An 8,015-nucleotide genomic window follows, 5' to 3' on the forward strand; every position below is an offset into this window, starting at 1 on the left:
CAGCCTCCCAAGTAGCTGGGACTACAGGCGCCTGCCACAATGCCCGGCTATTTTTTGGTTGTAGTTGTCCTTGTTTGGCAGGTCCAGGCTGGATTCAAACCCAATAGCTCTAGTGTATGTTGCTGGCGCCCTAGCCGCTTGAGCTACAGGTGCCGAGCCCAGTTTTTCTATTTTTAATAGAGACGGGGGTCTCACTTTTTTACTCAGGTTGGTCTTGAACTCATGAGCTCAAGCAGTCCACCACCTTGGCCTCCCAGAGTGTTAGTATCACAGGTGTGAGCCACTGCACCCAGCCTAGCCCTGAAATATTTCAAAGCAGAGAGAGCCTATGGATGAAGCAGTAACTATGAGTTGATGATCAATTGCATCATGCTTTTGACATTTTCCATAATAAAAATTTATTTATTTATTTATTTATTTGAGATAGAGTCTCATTTTGTTGCCCTTGGTAGAGTGTCGTGGCATCGTAGTTCACAGCAACCTCAAATTCCTGGGTTTAAGCGATTCTCTAGCCTCAGCCTCCCAAGTAGCTGAGACTACAGGCGCCCACCACAATGTCTGGCTTTGTTTTTTTAGAGAAGAGGTCTCACTCTGGCTCAGACTGGTCTCAAACTCCTAAGCTCAGGGCAATCCACCTGCCTTGGCCTCGCACAGTGCTGGGATTACAGGCATGAGCCACCGAAATGGGCCAATAATAAAAATTAAAAAAAAATAAAAAGGCTTGGTGCCTGCGGCTCAAGTGGCTAAGGTGCCAGCCACATAAACCTAAGATGGCAGATTCGAATCCAGCCTGGGCCCGCCAAACAACAATGACGGCTGCAACCAAAAAAATAGCTGAGGCATTGTGGCAGGCGCCTATGGTCCCAGCTAATTGGGAGGCTGAGGCAGGAGACTCGCTTGAGCCCAGGAGTTGGAAGTTGCTGTGAGCTACAATGCTATAGCACTCTATGCAGGGGGACAGCTTGAGGCTCTGTCTCAAAAAAATTTTTTTTTAAAAAACAAACTAACAACAGCGACAACAAATATTAAACTACTCCACTGACACATGACCCCACCACTCCACAGAGATGCTCATGTCTAGGTCACCTCTGTTCTCTAAGTAGCTAAATCCAGAGTTGGCTTTTGTCCTGTTACTTAACTTCTGAAATGTTTAACAGAGTTCACCATTCCTTCCCCCCAGGGACACTCTCCTCTCTCCTTTTCCATTACAGTGTTCTCCTAGGGATTTTCTGGCCACTTCTTCTCAATGTCCTTTCCCAAGTTCACTAACTCTACGTGAACTCTAAATGTTTGAGCCTAATGTCTGAGCCTTGTCCCTACATCTCTAGCTGACCTCACTCATTCCCATGGATTTAAATATTGTCTATAGGGCTGGGCGCAGTGGCTCACACCTGGAATCCCAGCACTTGAGAGGCCAAGTTAGGTGGATTGCCTGAGCTCATAGACTCGAAATCAGCCTGAGCCAGACACCCCCCCCCCCTAAAAATAGCTGGCTGTTGTGGCAAGTATCTGTAGTCCCAGCTACTGGAGAGGTTGAGGCAAGAGAATCACTTAAGCCCAGGAGTTGGAGGTTGCTGTGAGCTATGATACCAAGGGTGACAAGTGAGACTCTGTCTCCCCCCAAAATTAATTAATTAATTAATTAAATATCGTCTGTATTTTGATGGCTCCCAAAGTCTGAAGATGAGACTCCTTGAAGGTACAGAGCTGCATCCCAGGCCGGCCTATTGTCTCTGTGGAAAGTCTCTGTCTAACCTTTCACACAGGGACTTTATTAACCCTTGGTAGAGTCCTGTGGCGTCACAGCTCACGGCAACCTCCAACTCCTTGGGCTTAGGCGATTCTCTTGCCTCAGCCTCCCGAGTAGCTGGGACTACAGGTGCCTGCTAGGACGCCTGGCTATTTTTTTGTTGCAGTTTGGCCAGAGCTGGGTTTGAACCCACCACCCTTGGTATATGGGGCCGGAGCCCTACTCACTGAGCCACAGGCGCCACCCAAGGGACTATTTTTTTTGAGACAGTGTTTCACTTTGTCACCCTCGGTAGGGTGCTGTGGCGTCACAGCAACCTCCAACTCTTGGGCTCCAGTGATTCTCTTGCATCAGCCTCCCAAGTAGCTGAGACTACCGGTGCCTGCCACAGTGCCTAGCTAAGTTTTGGTTTTTGTTTTTATTTTTTATTTTATTTTATTTTTTTTTTTTTGAGACGGAGCCTCAAGCTGTCCCCCTGGGTAGGGTGCCATGGCATCACGCTCACAGCAACCTCCAACTCCTGGGCTCAAGCGAGTCTCCTGCCTCCGCCTCCCAAGTAGCTGGGACCACAGGCGCCCACCACAACGCCCGGCTATTTTTTGGTTGCAGCCGTCATTGTTGTTTGGCGGGCCTGGGCTGGGGATTCGAACCCACCACCTTAGGTGTATGTGGCTGGTGCCTTAGCCACTTGAGCCATAGGCGCCGAGCCTGTTTTTATTTTTTGAGACAGAGTCTCAAGCTGTCATCCTGGGTAGACTGCCATGGTGTCATGGTGTCATAGCTCACAGCAACCTCCAACTCTGGCTCAAGTGATCTTTTTGCCTCAGTTTTTCAATTTTTTTTAGTAGAGATGGGGGGGGTCTCACTTTTGTTCAGGCTGGTCTCGAATTTGTGAGCTTAAGTAACCCGCCTGCCATGGCCTCCCAGAGTGCTAGGATTACAGGAATGAGCCACCATGCCAGCCACAAATTCTTGACTCCTATATTGTCTTATTTATTCAATTTTAATTTTTAATTTTTTTTTACACAAGAAACTTTGATTCCACAACCCCCTCTAACCTGGTCCTCCCCCAGGCTGTCCCATCTCCATAGTCTTATCCTCTTTAGTTGCTCAGGCAAGGTTATGCCAATTACTATCTTTTCCTCCCCTCTCCCCCTCCTCATAGAAGTCCTGCCATTTCTGTCTTCAAAAGGTATTACTGGCTTGGTGCCTGTAGCTCAGCGGCTAGGGAGCCAGCCACATACACCGGAGCTGGCGGGTTCAAATCCAGCCCGGGCCTGCCAAACAACGACAACTGCAGCCAAAAAATAGTCAGGCGTCATGGTGGGCACCTATTGTCCCAGCTACTTAGGAGGTTGAGGCAAGAGAATGGCTTAAGCCCAAGATTTTGAGGTTGCTGTGAGCTGCAACGCGACGGCACTCTACTGAGGGTGACGTAGTAAGACTCTGTCTTAAAAAAAAAAACAGAAAAAGAAAAATGGATATTACCACAGCCTCCTGCTGGTCTCCTTGCCTCCTTTCTTGCCCCCTTCAATCCAATCCCCTCCAAAAAGCCAGGTTTCATATTTTATTTTATTTTTTTCTCCCTCAGTAGAGTACTATGGCATCACAGCTCACAGCAACCTCCAACTCCTGGGCTTAGGTGATTCTCTTGCCTCAGTCTCCCAAAGTAGCTGGAACTACAGGCGCCCACCACAACACCTGGCTATTTTTTGTTGTAGTTTGGCCGGGGCTGGGTTCGAACCCACCACTCTCGGGATATGGGGCCAGCCCCCTACTCACTGAGCCACAGGTGCTGCTGCAGGTGTCATATTTTAAAAATACAAGTCATGTTGGGCAGCGCCTGTGGCTCAAAGGAATAGGGCACTGGCCCCATATGCCAGCTAAAAACTGCAAAATAATAATAATAATAATAATAATACAAGTCATGTCATTATTCTGCTTCAAATCCTCCAACACCTTCCCTTCTCACTTGTAAAAAATCTGCCTTCCCCACCCCTGCTGCACACAAAACCCTGCAGGATCCCAACCCTCCTCCTTCCATCCCTCCAAATGCATCCTTTGCTCCTTTCCTTTCTGGGGCAGCTCTGACTTCTTTTCAGGGTCTCAAACAGGACAAACTACTTCTTGCCTCAGGGCATCTTTTATTCCTGCTATTCCCTTGGCCTGCTTCACCCTCCCCCGGATCTCCAGGGGCCGGCTCCAGAGAGCCCTCAGGAGCATCTCTCCCCCCTGTGTATTTTCCTCACAACAACTATCATGTCTGCAATTAGCTCCTTGTCCTCTTGTTCATTGCTCCCAGGCACCGCTCGGTGAGGGTCAGAAGCAAAGAGCCTGGGCCATAGTAAGCACTCAATGAACTTTTTTTTTTAACTGTGGTAAAATTCAATATATATATATGCTCTGTGTGGGTATATATATATATGTACACACACACACACACACATATATATTTTTTTTTTTCCTTGAGACAGAGTCTTACGTCACCCTCAGTAGAGTGCTGTAATGTTCTAGCTCACAGCAACCTCAAACTCTTGGGCTCCAACTATTCTCTTGCCTCAGCCTCCCAAGTAGCTGGGACTACAGACACCTGCCACAATGTTTGGCTAGTTTTTCTATTTTTAGTAGAGATGGGGTCTCTCTCTTGCTCAGGCTGGTCTGGAACTCCTGAGCTGGAGCAATCCACCATCTCAGCCTTCCAGAGTACTGGGATTATAGGCGTGAGCAACTTCAAACTCTTGGACTCAAGTGATCCTCTTGCCTCAGCCTCCCATCCATGAATAATGTTTGAAACATGAAAGTTTTACAGTCCAGTTGGAGAGAGATAATATGCATGTATGAAACTACTAGGAAGCAAAGGAACACCTGCATTAGTGCAGAAGTGGGTTGCTCGGCCTGCTGGAGGGGCTTAGAATTAGCATCAGCTGTCTGCTGAAAATAAAGACAATTCAAATGCCACTTTCTGAAGGTGGAAATAGAGCCCTCATCCCCCCCCGCCCAAAAAAAAGAGATAAAGATTCTGAAAAACCCAAGCTAAGAAGATCAGGATGTTAAGAGACTGGCATTTTTCTATTTTTGTTTTGGCCGGGCCGGGTTTGAACCTGCCACTTCTGGTATATAGGGCTGGGGCCCTACTCCTTGAGCCACAGGTGCCACCCTTTTTTGTTTTTGAGACAGAGTCTCAAGCTATCACCCTGAGTAGAGTGCCCTGGCATCACAGTTCATAGCAACCTCCAACTCCTGGGCTTAAGCAATTCTCTTGCCTCAGCCTTCCAAGTAGCTGGGACTACAGGAGCCCGCCACAAAACCTGGCTGGGACTGGTATTTTTCTTTTGCTTCCTCCCCAGGTTATGCTAAAGCTGCCTTTGAACACCATAGGAAGTCACAAAAAGGCTTTGCCTAAGAGTCAGAACACTTGAGAGTCCAGTTCTCTCTCAGCCCCTCCCTGCTTTTGCTTGCCTTGCCTTGTCACCCAGGTTGCAGTGCAGTGGCCTGATCATAGGGCACTGTAACTTCAACCTCCCAAACTCCTGGGCCTCCCCGAGTGCTGGGACAGCAGGTGCCACCATTCTCTCTCTTTTATTGGCTTCTGATCTCAGGCAAAGCCCTGGTGTTCTTTTTTTTTTTTGAGACAGAGCCTCAAGCTGTCCCCCTGGGCAGAGTGCCGTGGCATTACAGCTCACAGCAACCTCCAACTCCTGGGCTCAAGCGAGTCTCCTGCCTCAGCCTCCCAAGTAGCTGGGACCACAGGCGCCCGCCACAACGCCCGGCTATTCTTTGGTTGCAGCCATCATTGTTGTTTGGCGGGTCCGGGCTGGGGATTCGAACCCGCCACCTTAGGTGTACGTGGCTGGCGCCTTAGCCGGTTGAGCCATAGGCGCCGAGCCAGCCCTGGTGTTCTTTGTGCATCAGTTTCTCATCTAAAATTTGAAGTTGGGAGTAGATTCTAGTGGTCACTTGTGTACAGTTGGAGCAAAAATCATTGAAAGGGTAAAAACTGGCTCGGCGCCTGTGGCTCAAGTGGCTAAGGTGCCTGTCACATACACCTAAGGTGGCGGGTTCGAATCCCCAGCCCGGGCCCGCCAAACAACAATGATGGCTGCAACCAAAAAAATGGCCGGGTGTTGTGGCGGGCGCCTGTGGTCCCAGCTACTTGGGAGGCTGAGGCAGGAGACTCGCTTGAGCCCAGGAGTTGGAGGTTGCTGTGAGCTGTAATGCCATGGCACTCTACCCAGGGGGACAGCTTGAGGCTCTGTCTACAAAAAAAAAAAAAAAAAAGAAAGGGTAAAAACTAAACAGCAGAAGAAAAAGAGATTCAGGACTCATCTCCCCTATGACCAGAGGAGGGTATGATACTGGCCTGTCATCACCTATCCAGAGAGCCCCTCACAGAATCTAGCTTGGTTCTACTACCAAGCCCTGAGTCAGGATCTAAAGGGAAAGGGACTGGCTGCCAGAGGTTTGTGAGGAGCCGTGGCCCTTGCCTAGCAGGGCAGGAAGTGCCTGGCGGAAGGTGAGGCAATTCAAGGCACTAACTAGAACTGGGAGTGAGGGGTAGTCCTGCCTAGGGTTCCGGTCCCAGGCAGAATGTTATTTTAGGCCAACAGGAAAAACAAAAGTAGTGTTCCCACCAATTTCCCAGCTCCAGGAGGCAGTAATTCCTTTCTGTCTCTCTGAGAGTGGCCCTACAGAGATGGCTCTGTCCAGAAGAGAGAGTGAGACCTCAGGGCTCTGGCCCTTGTTCCAGCAGTCTTCCTTCTCTGGACTTGCTTTCCCTGACCTCTAGAGGAAAACTTTAGAGAAAATGACCTTTCTGTCCACCTGCCCCCACTGGCCAAAATCCCCATCAAAATCTAGTTTCACCCCATGGAGCATGGAGTCTGGATGAGGAAGGACAGAGGGAAGTGGGGGCACACACCAGCTACCACATGGTGAGGAAAAGGCCAACCCAAAGGGGGAGAGAGTGATCAGCTGTGCAAAGTTCCACAGGAATGGAGAAAGGTCCAAGGAGGGCCACCTCCAGGGAAGCCGGCTGAGAGGGCGTAGGGTAGCCAGGGGTCAGAGCCCACAGCCTGTGAGGGCCACTCCTGGGTCCCGGGTCCTGGGCTCTGTGCCCATTCTTTGATCTGCCACATTGTTCAGCTATTTCCTTCTCTGGAAGTAGTAAGGGGGTGGAGGGGGCTGGGGCTTGCGTGGCCGGGAATTAAAGGCAACAGGGTGGAGCTTCCATTTGGAGAGGAGGCCTCTTAGTTCATTCCCATGACCAGCTGCCCTGGGACTGCGTGGGAAAAGGTCTTGGAAGTGCTGTGTGTGTGTGTGAAAGCAAGTCCGGAGAAGGAAGACTGCCGGAACCTCAACCTCTTGTGTCTGCCGGAACCTCGACCTCCTGTGCCTGCCTTACAGGACAAAACTCTTTGAGAAATAGTCAGTCTATGTTCCCACTGGACTCTTGTCCTGGGAGAGGCACAAGAACCCACCCCAGTGCCTGAGAGGAGGACTTAGGACCAATTCTCTGGAGGGTTCTTGGCTTCTAGTGAATCAAGATTGGCTGATTTGGGCGGCACCTGTGGCTCAAAGGAGTAGGCGCCAGCCTCATATGCTGGAGGTGGCAGGTTGAAACCCAACCCTGGCCAAAAAAAAAAAAGATTGGCTGACTTGCCTAGATTTATGGGGATACCTGTGGAACCCTCTGCTAAGCTCTCAGGTTCCTGGCAAATCTCTATTACTAGCTGGTTGTTGGGAAGTAGGTGTGAACCGGACATAGGAGTAAAGTCAGCTACTCCTGCAGCATCTACCTAAGAAGCCCGGAATTCTTCACAAGCACCCAGTTCATAGAGCCTAGCAGCTGCCAGGACATTAAAGGAAGGCCAAGACCTGCCTCAGGCAAGAAGTTCTAAAATAGCAAACATAAACTAGCAGCTCACAGGCCAAGTGCCAGCTGCAAATATATGTCTTTATTTTTGAAGAAAGAGTCTCTGTCACCCTGGGTAGAGCTCTGTGATGTCATAGCTCACAGCAACCTCAAATTCTTGTGCTCAAGTGATCCTCCTGTCTCAGCCTCCTAAGTAGCTGGGACTACAGGCACAGCGACAATGCCTGGCTATTTTCAGAGACAGGTTTCAGTGTCGCTCTTGCTCAGGCTGGTCTTTTTTTTTCTTTTTCCAAGATGGAGCCTCAAGCTATCCCCCTGGGTAGAGTGCCATGGCATCATGCTCACAGCAACCTCCAACTCCTGGGCTCAAGCGAGTCTCCTGCCTCCGCCTCC

Source organism: Otolemur garnettii, unplaced genomic scaffold, assembly GCF_000181295.1.
Source record: "Otolemur garnettii isolate 467f Iridium unplaced genomic scaffold, OtoGar3 scaffold00011, whole genome shotgun sequence".
NCBI lineage: Eukaryota > Metazoa > Chordata > Mammalia > Primates > Galagidae > Otolemur > Otolemur garnettii.